At 40.1% G+C, this 19832-nt stretch overlaps 1 protein-coding gene across 1 annotated transcript in view; it reads left to right on the top strand.

Moving 5' to 3' along the window:
* Positions 1–19832, top strand: part of LOC122814033 (uromodulin-like) — a 391951-nt gene that overhangs the window by 247310 nt on the left and 124809 nt on the right. The window lies entirely within an intron of this gene.

Here is a 19832-nt window from a genome sequence, read left to right as displayed (position 1 = left end):
CAGCCCCTCCACATCACAAACTCTAGGTCATGTTACTTCAGCCCCTATACACTGCAAACTCTGGTCATGTCACATCAGCCCCTCTACACCACAAACTCCAGGTCATGTCATCACCACCTCTACACCACAAACTCAGGGTCATGTTACATCAGCCCCTCTACACCACATACCCCAGGTCATGTTACATCATCCCTCTACACCACAAACTCAGGGTCATGTTACATCAGCCCCTCTATACCACATACCCCAGGTCATGTTACATCATCCCTCTAAACCACAAACTCCAGCTCATGTTATGCCAGCTCTCTACATCACAAACAGTGGTTCATGTTATGTTAGCCCATCTACACCACGAACTCTGGCTCATGCTACACAACCCAGGAAATTAGAAATGACGAGTCCTCCTGTACAAAGAGACCAGTCACAACTGGAGTCTCTCACGGATTAGCCAAGGAGCTGCTCCTTTTTCACATTTCCTTGTCTGAAGTCAGTCCCAATGTCAGTGGCCTCTGGTTGACTAAATTTGCAGATGATTGCAAATTAGAAGCAGTTATAGAATTACCCCACTGACGCACATGTTCTGCAAGAAGGTCTGACACAGGCAAATAACTTGTATCAGAGCCATAGACTAAACTACATACCAAAAATGCATAATAGTATTCTTTGGAAAGTCATCTACCCTTGGTAACTATCATTTTGGCAACACATCCCTAAGAGCTGACTCTAATCAGGGACTTTGGGACACACATGACAGTAGTCTAGCCTTTGACCATCACATGTCTATAGTAGTGAGGAAAACATTCTATGTTGTGCAACTTATAAATAAAGGTATGGCATCTAGTTCCAAGGAAGTCATTGTTCCACTGTATTCAGCATTCATCAGATCTATCATTGATTACAATGCCCTATTTGGTATGTACTTAACTTGTCACATCCAACAACTGGAATGTCCACAGAGGTTCCTCGCTAAAAGAATCTAAGGCATAAGTAACATGTTCTATGCAGACCACATCAAGGCCCTAACCCTGTATTCTGTCTCCTACAGGTTGTTGAGGGGAGATCATCACCTGCCATACAAGGCATTGTCAGATCCCACCCTGATGGACCCCCTGTATATCTGTAAAAAAACAGTACCAAAATTACCCCTTCTAAAGACATAAATATTGCCTCTGATATAAATAGGACTGACCTGCTGATAAGACTACCGCTTCTCTGGAACAGGTTCCCCATCCATGTGAAACAGTGTAACTTTGACAATTGGATGAGGAACAGGAAATTCATCCCTGGTTTATCACCTATGTCTCTAATGGACACAAGCAGCCTGTAAATGGTCATCTCCCAGTATCCTGCTTGTAAATGATTCACCTCCAAAGTACCTGTTTATGCTTAACAAGGGTACCAAAACTTCTCATTGATTTGGGATGCATGGCTAGGCTTAAAAAGGCCCTTGTGGTTATTAGCCTAATAAATACCTATGAACCTATAAGTGAAGTCTTTTTATACAATGACCATTTATATATATTTACAAATATTGTAGATTTTGTTAATCCATGTCTGCTTGCCATAAACTCTCTCATTTCCAAACTAGCTTACTGTTTCCATTTTTTTGACAAGCAATCACAGGAGGCCATCACCATGGAGTTCTCAGCTTTCACGTTGGCCTTGCCATGCCAGTTCCTACTGTTGCTTTACACCAGTAATCTCCAGTACCAGAGAACATAGGCATGTTTTTCTGCATGTGCCAGTTTATAGAGAAAGAACATCACAATACTGTTTGGTGAATCCCACAGCAAGGACTTCATGCTGCCTAGTCATGGCAGTTAGACTCGAATGAGGGGGAGCATTTCAGTGAACCTCACTGCCATTCCTTCAATGAATCTAACATCATCATCATCACCCCCCTTTTCCCCATTTTCTGCAAGGGGTTGGGTTATTGCATTAACTGTCACCATCTCTTTCGATTCAATATCACAACCCTGCCTTCTTTGATACTCATGCCCGACTGTCATAGATCTTCTCTAACACAATCCATACGGCACTTTGCTGGATGTCCTCATTTCCTCTTACTTGCTTCCTGTCTGTCCTAAATCTTCATCAGATTGTCTTCTGCTTTGCTGCACATGTCCGTACCACTGTAATCTGTTCTAGTTGTTTTTTTCCTGCAATCGGAGCTACTTTGGCTTCTGCTCTTATGTTTTCATTTCTTTTGCCTGTCCCACAGTGCACATCCTACCACTCTTTTCAGGCACTTTATTTCTATCACCTCTAGCTTCCTCATCTGCTCTATCTTTATTACCAAGGTTTCTGTACCATACAGCAGTACTGGTCGCACCCCTGTCTTGTACACCTTACTTTTAAGCTTCTTTGGCATTCTTCTGTTGTATACTACACCTGACACTCTGTGCCATTTGGCTACAGTCCCTCTGATTCTAACTTTGGCCTCTTTATTCAGACTTCCCTTCTCCTCAACTTCCCCTCCCAGATACTTGAAGCTATTAACTTGTTCCACTATCTTCAATGTTCCAGTATCTTCCATTCAATCTCAGTTCTTGGCTTCTGATTTCCCCACTTTGCTGCCATTAACACTGTCTTATCTGCACTAAGTTTCATCCCATGTGCCTTCATTTTACATTCTATTCCCCTACCCTTTGCTGAAATTCTTGCTCAGAGTCTGCCTATAATGAAACATTGTCTGTGTACAGCAACTTTGTTGATCTGTCACGCCCAAGATGTTTGCTAATGTACTCCATCACCATTATGAACAGCAGTGGGCTCAGAGATGAACCCTGATACATACCCAATGGAAAGCTCCCTGTGAGACCAAGCACTGCTTGTACTTAAGTCACTGGGTCCTTGTACATGGCCTGCACTAATTCTACCAATGTTTTTGAGACTTCAAACCACCACTGTAATGCCCAAATCAGCTTTCTTGGGACTTTGTCATATGCTTTCTCCAAGTCTAGGAATGGCCAATTAGACTCTTTGTTGATCTGTCATGCCCAAGATGTTTGCTAATGTACTCCATCACCATTATGAACAGCAGTGGGCTCAGAGATGAACCCTGATACATACCCAATGGGAAGCTCCCTGTGAGACCAAGCACTGCTTGTACTTAAGTCACTGGGTCCTTGTACATGGCCTGCACTAATTCTACCAATGTTTTTGAGACTTCGAACCACCACTGTAATGCCCAAATCAGCTTTCTTGGGACTTTGTCATATGCTTTCTCCAAGTCTAGGAATGGCCAATTAGACTCTTTCCTCATCTCTAGATTTGTCAAAACTCACTGCAAACATCAGGTCACTTGTGTTGCATTCTGATCTGAATCCAAACCGTTCATCTCCAGAACGATGCAGTCATCTGGGATATGTCTTTCTCTCCACACTGCTATGAGTACCCTCAGAAGCCATTTCTCCCCATCTCACTCAGCATCATTATCATATCTGCTGTGACCTCATCTGATCCTTCTGCTTTCTTTGGCTTAATTTTCTTTAGCTCATTACAGCCAAGTGTGCCTCCAGGCATTTCTGTAGTTAAGTCCTACAAGCACCTCTAGGTGTCAGATATTGCTTGTTGGTATTTGCATTAACAATTCCAAAACCATACTACATACAAGGTATTAGAAGATTTCATCTTAAAGTATACATGACTGTAAACACAACTGTATTGATATTTGACCACTGTCTAATGTGGCTAAGGAGATATTGACTATTATTTGCATACTGTTTATTTGTATTATAATAATTTTCATATTTCTCTAAATATCTCAACATTCATGAAAACACAGGCAGAAATGCTTAGCCTCATATGTAAGCTCACAGATGTATATAGAAAATCATGTATGCCTTGCTTGAATGGGTACTGATATATCATAAGGTGTTTATACAAAATTATAAAACTAATATTCACTGCCTTTATTTTTTGCTTATAAAAGCCAGTTTAAAGCATCAAACTGAATGAATGCTACTGATATAAAGATTAATTTATCCTGAGTAGTTTGCTATTTACCATTTTCTAGTAACACTTATGGTTCCAGAGATATGAATATTTGTTTGAATTGCAAGGTGATAACTTCATTTTTAAAGGCTCAAGTCACACCCACTGGGAGTTAACATTACACACTAAAAAGAGCTATACTGGATGGAATTAGTTACTTCTATTCTTATTTCTTCTAAGATGGGCTCCTCTTCTTCTCTCATCTCAGGCTGTGTCTGAGGCAGTACAGCTTCTGTGTTTTTTTTTCCTTCAGAAGCTGCTGGAAATACACCTTTCATCTGCCTTTGATGTCCTGTAGATTGGTGAGCAGATTGTTGCTGGCATCCATTATGAATGGTGTCCGACCATCTTCTTTATCTTTCTGTCTTTGCCTTGCAACCTGATATAGTTTCCTTGTGCCATCCAATGAGTCACTTTCCATAAGCTGGTAGAGTGCCTTTAATGGCCTGTTCTTTTGCTATCACAACTCCTTTCTTAGCTTCTTAGTCAGCCAGCCAGTATTCCTTTTTGTCGGTCTTTTCTATCTCCCATTTTTTCCTGCACTCCTTCTTTCTTTTGACTTTGGACTTACGTATTTCACCACCAGCTTTCTGTATGCACTTTATTTTCATACCTGCCTCGGCCACATATCTGTTCTGTAGTCCCAACACAGGCTGTTTTGAGTAGCTGCCATTCTTCTTCAACTCCACCTATTTCACTCCTCTTCTTGGGGGTGCTAAAGCCCTGAGTAATTCCTTGAACTGTTGCACTTACTCTCCAGTCAACTTCCAGGTCTTCAGCCTAGTTTCTGTTGACCTTAGACTGAGCTTTCTCTGACAACTGCTTGCAGCTGATTGTGGAAACCAGTGGTTTATGATGTGGGTTGACTGTTTCACTGGGGATGACTTTGCAATCATTGATTCTGCTCCAGTGCCCTTTCCCCACTAAGAAGTCTACCCGAGTTGCATGTTGCCCACTCTTGTATGTGATCATGTGACTGTCTCTCTTTCTGAACCATTTGTTGGCTACTATCAAGCCAGAAGTCTAGAATGGCCTTTCTTTCTTTATTCCTGTTGCTCCACCCATGTGGATCCAGGCAATCCTTATACCCTGTTCTGTCTGCCCCGATATGTCCACTCAAGTCACCCATTATCAAAACCAATTCCTTTTGTTCTGTTGTATCTGGTAGGTCCTGCAACTGCTGCATGGATGCACTTTTTTCCTCACTATCAGAACCCACTGAGATGTTCTTTCTCTTCCTTTTCTCTTCTTGTCAACTCATCTGGCTTCCCCCTGTATTCCAATCTCTGTTATATATGTGAGTAACAGCAAATAAGGGAATAATTTAGGCATTAGACATACACTGGAACTGAAGAATGTTATCCTAGCGTATAGCAATGAGTCTATGAGCTTCAATCATATTAGTTTTCCAAGATGTTTGAATTAATGTTTCTTTGCATTTTAGATATCTCGTAGAAAAAGGGTCTACATGATTGCAGTGTAGTCCCAACAGTAGAACCAGTGTCTGAAAAAAAAACATTAAAATCTATGCATCCTAATCTTCCAAGTATCACAGAGTTGTGTGTTCAAGCTTTGTGGCATAGTAGAATAAACCCTGATTATAACTTGTCACCCAATATTCATCAAATTAATCTAGTATTGAAAAATAACAGGATAAAAATATAAGGGAAAGACTAATATTACTAGGCTATTCATCTTAAGAGGAGTTTCTTGTCAATGTAAATATCATAACGTTGAAAATGCACTACTATCAGCAGGGCAAGTCATCGGTAGAATCTAGGAAATCAAATAAGGAATAAAGTTAATTGATACTGATATTACTTGAGATAATAAATATGAAGGTGCTAGCTTCATTAAGTTTTAACATATTTGAGTAATTATTATAATGTTGTAAAATCAGAATATATGATATTATAGATTGCTTTGTTTCCCTGTCTAGGATTTCAGTGTTATATATTTTAGGCCTGAAAGTAGAACCCAAAAGTCTTGAATATACCAATGTATCTGTAGAGCTAAACTTTCATGGTTGACGGTGTAAGTAAATTAACGTCTGACCACTGTCTACCAGTAATTGCTCACATATGACTTTCTTTTTATATTATTCTTTCTATTCCTTCCTTTTTTATTTCTCTTTTCCCTTTGTTCCCTTTTTCTCTGGAAATATTAATAAAACAATGAACAAGAGCAAAATGGTATATACTACCTGCTTTGACCTGGCCAAAGTATTAAACTCAATATTGTGATCAGGGATTGTAGACAAGGCCACAAAATTAGGAATAAAGCCCTATATTACCTGCTGGACAGCTAACTGGCTCACAAATTGGACACAAGAGGTCAAGATAGGTGAGTCTTCCTTGACAAAAAGGCCAGTCACTAATAAAGTCCCCCAGGGCTTGGTGCTGGGGCTGCTCCATTTTGGCATCAACTTCTCTGAAGTCAAGGCCAGCATCAAAGACCTCTGACTGATCATGGTCATAGGTGATTTCTCAAAACCCTATTCTTGTACTCTGCCTCCTACAGACTACTGAGAGGTGATCTACACCTGGCCTTCAAAGCATCCTCTGTTCCAACTCTTATGGACCTGTTGTACTTCCACAAAACAACTAGCATCAGAATCACCTGATCTAAGGATCTAAACCTCATTTGCAGCATAAATAAGACATTTTGGAGTGACAGGTATGTGTCTCAAAGGCTACTCTCTCTCTGGAAAGAGCTCCTCATCCATTTGAAGTAGAATTCTACCCTACATAAATTCAAGTGTAACTCAGATCAGTGGATGGGGAATTCTAAATTTACCCCTTTTCTGCCACCTCTATGCCTATTAGAACGAGGAAACTTGTAAATTCTCGTTGACTCATGACCACGCTTTATCTTCAATAAAAGGAGTGATATCAGAACCTGTCAAAAGGAGGAGAGGTATCAAACCTGTCAAAAGGAGAGATATCAAAACCTGACAAAAGGAGAGGTATCATAACCTGTCAAAAGGAGTGGTATCAAAACCTGTCAAAAGGAGAGGTATCAAAATCTGTCAAAAGGAGAGGTATCAGAACCTGTCAAAAGGAGAGGTATCAAAATCTGTCAAAAGAAGAGGTTTCAGAACCTGGCAAAAGGAGAGGTATCAAAATCTGTCAAAAGGAGAGGTATCAGAACCTGTCAAAAGGAGGAGAGGTATCAAAACCTGTCAAAAGGAGAGATATCAAAACCTGACAAAAGGAGAGGTATCATAACCTGTCAAAAGGAGTGGTATCAAAACCTGTCAAAAGGAGAGGTATCAGAACCTGTCAAAAGGAGAGGTATAAGAACCTGTCAAAAGGAGAGGTATAAGAACCTGTCAAAAGGAGAGGTATCAAAACCTGTCAAAAGGAGATGTATCAGAACCTGTCAAAAGGAGTGGTATCAAAACCTGTCAAAAGGAGAGGTATCAAAATCTGTCAAAAGGAGAGGTATCAGAACCTATCAAAAGGAGAGGTATCAGAACCTGTCAAAATGAGTGGTACCAAAACTTGCCAAAAGGAGAGGTATCAAAACCTGTCAAAAGGAGAGGTATCAGAACCTGTCAAAAGAAGAGGTATCAGAAACTGGCAAAAGGAGAGGTATCAAAACCTGTCAAAAGGAGAGGTATCAAAACCTGTCAAAAGGAGATGTATCAGAACCTGTCAAAAGGAGAGGTATCAAAACCTGTCAAAAGGAGTGTTATCAGAACCTGTCAAAAGGAGAGGTATCAAAACCTGTCAAAAGGAGATGTATCAGAACCTGTCAAAAGGAGTGGTATCAGAACCTGTCAAAAGGAGAGGTATCAGAACCTGTCAAAAGGAGAGGTATCAAACCCTGTCAAAAGGAAAGGTATCAGAACCTGTCAAAAGGAGTGGTATCAGAACCTGTCAAAAGGAGTGGTATCAGAACCTGTCAAAAGGAGAGGTATCAGAACCTATCAAAAGGAGAGGCATCTAAACCTGTCAAAAGGAGAGGTATCAGAACCTGTCAAAGAGAGAGGTATCAGAACCTGTCAAAAGGAGTGGTATCAAAATCTGTCAAAAGGAGAGGTATCAAAACCTGTCAAAAGGAGAGGTATCAGAACCTGTCAAAAGGAAAGGTATCAGAACCTGTCAAAAGGAGAGGTATCAAACCCTGTCAAAAGGAAAGGTATCAGAACCTGTCAAAAGGAGTGGTATCAGAACCTGTCAAAAGGAGACGTATCAAAACCTGTCAAAAGGAGAGGTATCAGAACCTGTCAAAAGGAGAGGTATCAGAACCTGTCAAAAGGAGAGGTATCAAACACTGTCAAAAGGAGAGATATCAGAACCTGTCAAAAGGAGTGGTATCAGAACCTGTCAAAAGGAGTGGTATCAAAACCTGTCAAAAGGAGAGGTATCAGAACCTGTCAAAAGGAGAGGTATCAAAACCTGTCAAAAGGAGAGATATCAGAACCTGTCAAAAGGAGTGGTATCAGAACCTGTCAAAAGGAGAGATATCAGAACCTGTCAAAAGGAGTGGTATCAGAACCTGTCAAAAGGAGAGGTATCAACACCTGTCAAAAGGAGAGGTATCAGAACCTGTCAATAGGAGAGGTATCAAAACCTGTCAAAAGGAGAGATATCAGAACCTGTCAAAAGGAGTGGTATCAGAACCTGTCAAAAGGAGAGGTATCAACACCTGTCAAAAGGAGAGGTATCAGAACCTGTCAATAGGAGAGGTATCAGAACCTGTCAATAGGAGAGGTATCAAAACCTGTCAAAAGGAGAGGTATCAGAACCCGTCAAAGGGAGAGGTATCAGAACCTGGCAAAAGGAGAGGTATCAGAACCTGTCAAAAGGAGAGGTATCAAAACATTTCAAAAGAAAAGGTATCAGAACCTGTCAAAATGAGTGGTATCAGATCCTGTCAAAAGGAGAGGTATCAAAATCTGTCACAAAGAGAGGTATCAGAATCTGTCAAAAGGAGAGGTATAAAAGCCTGTCAAAAGGAGAGGTATCAGAACCTGTCAAAAGGAGTGGTATCAAAACCTGTCAAAAGGAGAGGTATCAGAACCTGTCAAAAGGAGAGGTATCAGAACCTATCAAAAGGAGTGGTATCAGAACCTTTCAAAAGGAGAGGTATCAAAACCTGTCAAAAGGAGAGGTATCAGAACCTGTCAAAGGGAGAGGTATCAAAACCTGTCAAAAAGAGTTGTATCAAAACCTGTCAAAAGAAGAGGTATCAGAACCTGTCAAAAGGAGAGGTATCAAAACATGTCAAAAATAAAGGTATCAGAACCGGTCAAAAGGAGTGGCATCAGAACCTGTCAAAAGGAGAGGTATCAAAACCTGTCAAAAGGAGAGGTATCAGAACCTGTCAAAAGGAGTGGTATAAAAACCTGTCAAAAAGAGTGGTATCAGAACCTGTCAAAAGGAGAGATATCAGAACCTGTCAAAAGAAGAGATATCAGAACCTGTCATAATGAGTGATATCAAAACCTGTCAAAAGGAGAGGTATCAGAACCTGTCAAAAGGAGAGGTATCAAAGCCTGTCAAAAGTAGCAATGTCAGAACCTGTCAAAAGGAGTGGTATCAGAACATGTCAAAAGTAGAGGTATCAAAACCTGTCAAAAGGAGAGGTATCAGAACCTGTCAAAAGGAGTGTTATCCTAACCTGTCAAAAGGAGAGGTATCAAAACCTGTCAAAAGGAGAGGTATCAGAACCTGTCAAAAGGAGAGGTATCAAAACCTGTCAAAAGGAGAGGTATCAGAACCTGTCAAAAGAAGTGTTATCAGAACCTGTCAAAAGGAGAGGTATCAAAACATGTCAGTTATAACCATTGTGAAGAATTTTTATTATAACTGCTTAATTAGCTTGACCTAGTTGATAGCATGTCACGTGTAATATTTCATATCCACTTGTAAATATGTATATACTTGCTAACTTTAATAGAAGAATCACCATTGTTAGTATCTACTGCAAAAGTGAGCTATTGAAAACCTTGTTAAAGGAATATTCTGCAGTTTTTTTTTTTTTTTACACTTTATTCATCAGGTTTGTCTCACTAGGCCAATGGCCTATTTTTCAGGGGAGACCTAAAATGATTTTCATATTGACTGGGGGGAAATTTATTCAAGACACTGAGGAACCACATCTATTATTTTAGATAAGTTGGATCTTTTGCATCCACCTGAGTTGCAACAAACTCAGGTAGTTGGGGATTTGGTTTAACATGTCATTCGAAGGAAGGCTCACTCAGTAGTGCAGTGCCTCCTTACGCTGCACTTGCATTTTCACTATTGTAAAACTAAACCAGCTAACTAGTGTGGGAATAGAACCAACAGCTTTCTGATCTTCCAGCATATTTTAATATTTATGCATCCTAATGCTGTATACTTGATGTCAAATTTAAGTACGGTCACAGGTTCACACTAGGCTGTTTCTCCAGTGGACGATTTGTAGCACAGCTAGTGATCCCAGACATTTATGAAGACATGAATTGATACCCAACCCCAGCTTAGTTTCAGCTGTTCCAATTATCCAGGTAATGTTTAATAAGGGTCATGGGGCTACTCTGCCTTACCTCTAGGGGGAGTCTATTCCATAAAAGAGATATTCTCAATGAAAGATACCTATACGGTCAATAAGTTCTATTTATGTTTTGGTTATAGTTTAAGCCTCTTGAGAAAGTTTGGTATTAGATTTTTGGATGTGTTTGAGGTTCTGTAAAACTGGATCGCATGAGGCATTGTAGGCATGGCAGAGATCGATAGTCAGTAGCAGTGAGAGTACTTTAAGTTAGTCAGGGTAACTCAAGGGGGACATGCCATCTATTCTTTCATAGGTCCATAGGTTCATAGGTAGGTACTAGGCTATCTGCCCAAGGGCATTTATAAGCCTAGCCAGAGTGTGTCGGCTTTTGCCGCCCCATTGATTAATTAACTGATCTTCTGTCAAGCAGAGCCAATGAAGTGATCCCAGGGATGTATTTTCTGTTACCCATCCACTCGTCAAGGCTTCTCTTGAAGAGGGTTAGTGAGGGGCTCTGCCTAATGTAGTTAGGAATTTTGTTCCAAAGCATGGGGAGTCTCTGTGTCAGGAATCTATCCCTCCAGCATGTTCTATTTATTGTTGTGGCAAGGTTTAGCTCACTAGAGCGCATGGCTTGCAGTGACTTGGATTTCTTTAGGTGGAGCATGTCCATCAATTCTGAGTTGGACATGGCTTTGTAAGTCAGGCAAAGATCACCTCTGAGTAAGCGATATGCCACTGAGTACAGCCAGAGTTTTTTCAGTCGGGCTGCATAGGACATATGTTTGAGGCCAGTAATCCTCTTGGTGAGGTGCATTTGTGGTCTTTCCAGCTGTTGGAAGTGTCTGGTGAGGTACATCCCAAATGGGGCATTGTACTCTATGATGGGTCTGATGAGTGACGAGAAAAGGGGCAATATAACCTCTTTATTTCTAGATGCAAACCCCTTAGTAATTAGATGGGCCACCTAGAAGGATTTCCTAACTACTTTGGCAATATGATTGTCAAAGGAGAGATTACTATCTACCTGGATCCCCAGATCTCTTATTACCTCTTCTGTATTAAGGGGGCTGCCGCCTATGTGGTAATTCGTGGGTGTTTTGTTTTTCCCAAATGGGATGACTATTCATTTTTTGGCATTTAGCTTGAGGCCATGACTTTGACACCAGGTGTCTGTCTCAGTAAGGCCGTTTTGAAGGATGTCCGTGTCAGCCAGAGAGTCAGTTATGGCTCCCAGTTTGCAGACATCGGCAAACTTGGTTAGCCATAGTCCTGCTGTGTTTTCCTGTACTTCTGAGAAATATAAGCCGAACAGTAGGGGTCTCAGAACCGAGCCTTGTGGGACATCACTTGTGAGTGGTTTAGAGTCGGACCTGAAGCCCACTATTCTTACTGTGTGAGTTCTGTCTGTAAGTCAGTTGGCAACCCATCATGTGACGTAGGGGTTTATGTTCAGGCTGGTGAGTTTTTCTATAATACCCGAGTGAGGAGAGGTGTTGAACACCTTGGCGAGATCAAGGTAGGCTGTGTGAAACACCTTTCCCTCATCTATGGCCTTGGTGACTGTCTTGAAGAAGTCAACCAGGTTTAGTAGGCATGATCTGCCCTTAACAAAGCCGAACTGTGTCGGGTCAAGTTTTTGGAGGTTCCCAATGTCTTTGTTCATGAGTTCCATGATGATGCGCTCCATAGCCTTGCAGACCAGTCCAGTCAGGGCAACAATGACCAGGATCAGTTGTGGCCCCTCCTTTGTGAAGCGGAATAACCATTGCTGTGTGCCATTCTATGGGCATGTAGTCTGTGGAGAGACTGAGGTTGAACAGCGTGTTTAGGTAGGGGGTTAGTTTGTTTTGTAGTACGTGCAAGACGCAGCCTGGGACACCATCTGGCCCCATTGATGCTGTGTTTTTGGCTTTTGAAAGGGCTGTTTTCACCTGTGCTTCTGTGATTTCCGGGACACTACACTTTTCTGGTATTGTTGGGGGCCCTTTTGGAGGTGAGAGCGGGGTGAAGTTTGAACTGAATCTATCTGCCAGTATGTTGGCAATATCAGTAGGTTCAGTATAGTTTGTGCTATTTTGCACTATCTCAGAGCATATTTGTGATTTGCCACTTAGATTCTTGACATAGCTAAAGAAGGCTTTGTGGTTATCTTTCGAATCTTTGGCTATTTTTCTTTCAAAGTTAGCCTTGGATGATTTTATGAGGGACATTAGTTTCTGACTGATACTGATCAGGGATGTCTTTCTTTCTTGGGATTTGCTTTTTTCTGAACTAGTTTCCTCCTCTTGTTGCATAACCTGTTTATGGCAGGGGTCCACCAGACTGGTTTCCTTCTCTTGGGTGAGTGAGTTTTGGTTTTGCTAGAGATGGCATGATCCATGCATCCTTGTAGGTGCTCATAGAGTGCAATTGTAAAGGATTCTGCATCTTGGGCAGTGTTATCCTTTAGCGTGGGGGCTGTGAAACTTACCTCCTCTGCCTTAAGTAAGTTGAAGTTTGCTTTAGAAAAGTTTTTCATTGTGGTTTCCTTGGTTGGGGGTGGTGGTGGAGTGTGGACATCCAGGGTGATTAGTTTATGGTCTGATCGAACCAGTGACGGGTTGACCTCTGGTACGTAGCACCTCTCACCCATGTTGGTGGTGACCAGGTCCAATATATTGTGGCCTCTGGTAGGGGAGTTTACCAGCTGATCCAGGGCATTTGAGTTGATAAATTCCAGGAAGCGCTGAGCCTGGGAGTTTGTACTTAAGTAGTTTTCCCAGTTAATGGTAGGTTAATTGAAATCTCTTAATATCAGGGTATTCAGTAGGACTTTCATGTTTTCCAGTGTCTCCAGAAAGGCGGAGTGGTGGTTCTGGGTCATGGAGGGTGAGCTGTAACAGGCCACAATTTGCATTGCAGATTTACTGTATGTTAGTTGCACATGGATGATCTCAGAGGTATCATGCTGCACTACTAACCTGGAGGTGTAGATATCCTTGATGAATATGGATACACCCCCTCCTTTTGTGTTTCGGTCCATGTTCTGTGGCCGAAATGTGTGGTATGAGTTGTAGCCCAGTAGTGCTGGAGTGCTCTCTGGAGCCTTCAACCAGGTTTCAGTTACTGCACAGATGTCGACGTTCTCCATACTTTGGAGGGCTTCGTGCACATGCATGTTGAGATTTAAACTCCTGGCGTTGAGCAGTATAACCCTCATTTTTTTACTTGTGCTGTTTACTGAAGTGGGTTTGGTAAAGAAAGTCTGTGGTGTCCTGAGCTGGGTCATACGCTTAGCCAAATACATACCAAAAGTGACATTATATTCTATTATTGGTCTGATAAAGGAGGGGTATAGGAAGACAATTACATCCTTGGATCAAGATAATATGCCCCTGGTGACTAGTCTTGCTATATAAAGGAATGATAACTATTTGAAATGTTGGGAACTACTTTACTGAGTCACATAGTGATGAGACTGAATGGATGAAAAAAAGACTTACATAAGCTAAGTCAAAGATGTCCATTTTACAAATATTTCCTTTTCTCAGTGGTCTGATAATCTTGGACTTAGTATATATAAGTCTGCGAGGTATGGGGGACCTACCCTGACATCAGGTCACATGGGTGCTTGCCCCTCTGCAAAAAAAGAAGTAGAAAGGAGAAATGTAAGGTTCTATATTTGTTTTTCTCCTGAATTTTCTGTGCTTTTTTTTTCATTATGTTGGTACTCAATGTGACAACATTTTGATGGGGAGCCTAAAGAATTTCATGACAACAGTGACAACATGGTTGCCAAAGGATAGTTCATTGTCAGTCAAGGTACCCAGGTCTCTAATGACCAAAATGATTATTTTGGAGGGTGGGATCACCTATGTTATAGGAACAAGAGTGCCCTGGTTTAGCAAAGAACACATCATGGTCCAATCACTGCTTTATAGCATGAGTTAGACACTCCTGGAGAATATGTAGGTAAACTAGGGCAGTGGTTACCAAAACTTTCCCAGATAGAGGACCCTTTTTATAAAGGAAATAGTTTGGCAGACCCCTATATTTTGCATTGTGTTTTTATACTGATAGTAATTAACAATTAATATAAATAAAGCAACATTTGAATTTTGAAAATTATTTTCATTTTAAAGGATTACAAATTAAATAAACTGCAGCTTCTAAAACTGTCAGATAAGTGAAACATGCACAAGTTAATTTTTAGAATGGGCAGTGCAATAAGGTACTCCCAAATATTGCTCTCATGAAGTTAGAAAATTGCTAGAATAACAGAATTTGTGTAAGTATTTATTTATCTAAGGATATGAAGTGTAAAACTCAAATGTCTGTCATTATTTTTCAATGTCAGTCCTTTTTATGAGGAATAGACAAAAATATGGGGTAAATATCTGTACATTCTGCAAAAACTTGGACAGTTGAGGGGATGCTACCTACCTCTTACATTGCATTTTTATTGAATGTATGACTAAACAATTGATCTTACTGCCCCCCTATGGTTTCTGGAAACAAATGAATGCATTTTAGGACATTATCTGTTATGACAAAGCAGGTGGACATTAGTTATTTCTTATAAAGGGAGAGTAATCCTTATCTGATTGAGTAATACCAGAAATACAGCTTATGGGCTCAGTATAAAAGGACATTCACAGGCAGGAATGAAGGAAGGTGTAGGACACAGGAGGCCATGAGCTATATCTATTAAAACATATGAGATCCATGTAGGTATTACTTACAGGACTGAGTAAAGTATGTAGGGATAAATAGTACATGCTCTTAATACCTAGACTCTCCATGGCATGTCTAGGCAGCTACTATCTGCCATATAAAATGCATTATTCAAAAGTGGGCAGTGGACAAAGTTTATACTTCTTGAGAACAAACATTAATCATACTTATTAGTAAAGAAAACTAGTCAGAATAATTTCTTCCTCCAAACAAACTCCCCCTTCCACCAACACTGTAGTTTATTCACCATAAAAAGCATTCCTAGATGGCTTTTCACCTACTTTAGTTGTAAGGAGACTAGGCTAATAATGCATGTTGGAGAAATGAAAGACAAAAAGCAGATTTTTATCATATGTTCCTTACCTGTTAAATGGTTCAGCTGTTATGGTCAAGGATGCACCCCACATCTTCAGATTTTCTCAGTAAACACATTCTACCCCTCGTGTAGTGTCTTTTAGCTTTCTGAATACTTGACGTAAACATATCTCTAACATTAATGGAACAGTAATGCTTATCGGAAGCACACAATACAATACAATACAAGTACTGATCTTCTGTGTTTGAAAGTAGATTCCATCAGACATCACAGGAGACTTACACAGATATTATCTGTAAATTAAAGACCTAATGCAGTAAAAAAAAATGATTCTAGAGACGTGAAACTTTCGGTGACCTGTGGTCCATTTCCTTATTTTGTTGGGACAATGATTGATGTAGATCATTAAAATGTATCTATATACCGTGGCAGGGCTAGCCACACAGCAGTGTAAACCTTGGCTCTGTATGATTGTCACATTTGAAGTGACACTCCACCCTATGTGCAAAAATGGGAAAATGGGATTTTGGACAGATGGATTAAAATGTAGCTATATAATTTTATGTATGAGTGTTAACTAATTATAATGTTCCAATTTATAGTTTCATAGGTTCATAGGTGTTAACTAGGCTAATGACCCCAATGGCCTTTTTAAGCCTAGCCATGCATCCCAAATCTCTGATGAGTTCTGATATCCTTGATAAGTGTAAGGAATTTAGCAATTAGTATGGATGCTATGGATGGTGGTATTGGTGGGGCACTATTTGTGATTCTAATGATTATTATTACATGGTATCTATAAAGGTATAGACTAAAAAACAGACTTTGAAACAATATATATATCTATATATGGGTCTACCTGAGAACACCGACACGCAAAAACACCGACAAAGACATCACCAACACCACAAAACCGAAAGTTCAAAAACTTCACATGCCCGACAAACCACAGTCCTGACAGTAAACAAACAAAACAAATCCCCTGTCCAAAAAGCACACACACAACACAAGCACACCAAAAACCTTACAAACCTACACTAAACCTTACATACACAACTATCTATGCACTAACCTTAACATAAACCCTAACCCTAATGTCTGTCACTATCGCACACTCACCTAACCCGCGCCCTAACCTTAACTAACGTAACCTGCCCTAACCCTAATGTCTGTCACTATCGCACACTCAGCTGACCCGCACCCTAACCCTAACTCACTTAATCTGCCCCTAACCCTAAAGTCCATCACTATCGCACACTTACCTTACTCGCACCCTAACCCTAAAGTCCATCACTATCGCACACTTACCTTACCCCCACCCTAACCCTGATGTCCGTCACTACCGCATACTTATACACTAGCACTCATTTGACATGCCGTTGTTGTCAGCATTTGGATTTTCAACTGTCAGTCATCTCCACTGTCGGTCTTCCGGTGTCAATGTTGTCATCGTCGGCGTTTCCAGCTTTCAGCATTATCAGGTAGACCTATATATATATATATATATATATATATATATATATATATATATATATATATATATATATATATATATATGGGTCTACTTTACCTTACCGACACCACACTTCACCGACACACAAAACACCGAACCCTAATGACCGAAACCACACAACACCGACAATTCACAAAATCGAACACAATTACACCAACACAAACAACGTAAACTACACATCATACACAATCACATATCCACTAACCCTAACCCAAACCCTAACCCTAAGGTCCGACACTACCGCACAGTTACCCTACCCGCACCCTAACCCTAACTCACTTAACCCACCCCAAAACAAAATGCCCGTCACTATCGCACACTCACCCTACCTGCACCCTAACCCTAACTCACTTAACCCACCACAAAACAAAATGCCCGTCACTATTGCACACTCACCCTATCCACACTCCAAACCTAAGTCATTTAACCCATCCCTAAACGAAACTCCGTCACTATCACACACTTACCTTACCCAAACCCTACCTCCCTACCTCCGACACTACCACACACTCACCTATCCCACACCCTAACCCAAAATCCCACAACAACGCACACTTACCTGACCGCTCCTAACTCCGTCACTATCGCACACTTACCGAGACGCGCTCACACGTTACCCTTGTCGCTCTATCCGCTGTCGGCACATCACCTTTTTGGTAAACTTACCTGTCGGTCATTTCGTCTCCCTCTTCCGCGTGTCGGTCAACTGAGATTTCGGTAAATTAAAGTAGACCCATATACACACACACACACATATATATATATATATATATATATATATATATATAGATAGATAGATATCTATAGACATATATATATATACACACACACATACACACGCACACACATATATAGATATATAATATATATATATATATATATATATATATATATATATATATATATATATATATGAAAATCTAATGATATATAGCTATATACTTACACACACACACACACACACACACACACACACACACACACACACACACACACACACACACACACACACACACACACACACATATCTGTGTGTATATTAACAAACTGCCCCTCCTTATTTTCCTTATGATTGATCCAAGTGTCATTTCACCATTCTATCCAAAAATATCATCTCATATTTGGTTTGGAAAAAATAATTACACAGTTCAATTATAGACAGAATGCTGAAAAATCGCTGTGAAAAATGTCAAAAAAATGGAGTTGGGATGAGTATTGTTAAAATAATATCTAGCGAAGAATGTAGACCAAGTGATGAAAGTCCTGGCTGCTGAGAGAGCACATTCTCTCAGCTGGGAACTGAAAGGCCTTGCAGTTTGTATGGGCTGTGCTGACCCTTGAACGTGACTATGTGATTGGGCAACTGTTCAGACAGACTGAATGAGCCACCTGAAGAAATTGACAAGTTTGAGTAAGGCAAATGCAGCAGCCATAAGGAAGGAGTGGGAGAGGGTGGGAATTTAGCTACTGGTTTAGAAGCTTACAGTGGTATTTAGGCTTGGGTTAGAGAGCAGGTTTTTGGATTAGGTTAGCCAGTCATCAGGGAATTTAAGTTTAGGTAGCAGGAGGAAAGGTTAAGTTAAAGGAGTAAAATGGGAGTTAAAGTAATCAATGAAATTTAGTTAAGATAATGGCGCAGAAGTTTGGGGTTACATAGAGGGAGGCAAATTTAAGGTAAGGGAGTGATGGGGAGTTTCAATTTAGGGAGCAATCAGGGAAGTTTGGTTTAGGGAGTAAAATGTGGGTTTAAGGCTACATAGCAGGAGGGAATGTAGGTTTAGAGAGTGGTTGGCTAATTTAGTTTTATAGTGTTGTTTGGGGGATTTTGATTTAGTGAGGAGTTGGTGGAGTTTTGTGTTAGGGAATGATTAGGGAACTTATGTTTAGGGAATGACCAGGGAATTTGTTTTTAAGGAGCAGGAGGAAGTTTACAGCTGGGAGGGACTGGGAAATGTATTTAAATAGTGAGGGGTAGTTTTATGTTTAGGGTTAGTGAGTGAGGATTTAGGTTATGTTGGGAGTTCGATATTTAGAGATTTTGGGGAAGGCTATGCAGTTTGCTTGACATTTAGAACAATGAGCAAGTGAGCACTAGCTATTAACATGGAAGCAGAGGCAGTCAACTGATACTGAACAAAACTAACAAACAGTTTAAGAGGCTATTGTTTCTCACAATATTATATACTGTTGACTGTTTTATATATATATATATATATATATATATATATATATATGTACATATATATATATATATATATATATATATATATATATATATATCTATGGGTTTAGTGGTGGGTATTTATTTATTATTTATCACTGGATAATGGGTACTGAGTGTGTTTATGTCATGTGAAATACCTCTTGCATGTCATATGTGTTATCTTCTTTCTTATGTTATTCTCTGATACTGCTGTAGCCATATTATTTGCACTGCATTTCTCTCATGAGCTGACATTTGTAATTTTGTTTAGGCTGCACTTGTGTGGTCCTAAATGACAATAAAGTTTCTTTGAATCTTTCAGTCTTGAAAACAGGCACAGCAACATACCGATATCATGTAAAACTAAATTACCATATATTTCATTTATTTGCTTATATGTTTATTTATTTATTATTTGTTTGCCAGGTAAGTGGAGGTGTCTGTTGACCTATTTCATCCATTACCCAAGCTGAAGGAGCAGTGAAATTTATTAATTAAACAGGTTAAATGTAAGGAAATAAAAGGGGTGAAAAAGTTGACCATGCAAAAAAGTCAAACAGATTTGATTTCTACAAGCATTTCATATAACAGTTAAGCTATAG

This window comes from Protopterus annectens, chromosome 1.part1 (genome assembly GCF_019279795.1).
Source record: "Protopterus annectens isolate FY-2018-M chromosome 1.part1, PAN1.0, whole genome shotgun sequence".
Taxonomy (NCBI): domain Eukaryota; kingdom Metazoa; phylum Chordata; order Ceratodontiformes; family Protopteridae; genus Protopterus; species Protopterus annectens.
This window is presented reverse-complemented; position numbering and strand designations above follow the sequence as displayed.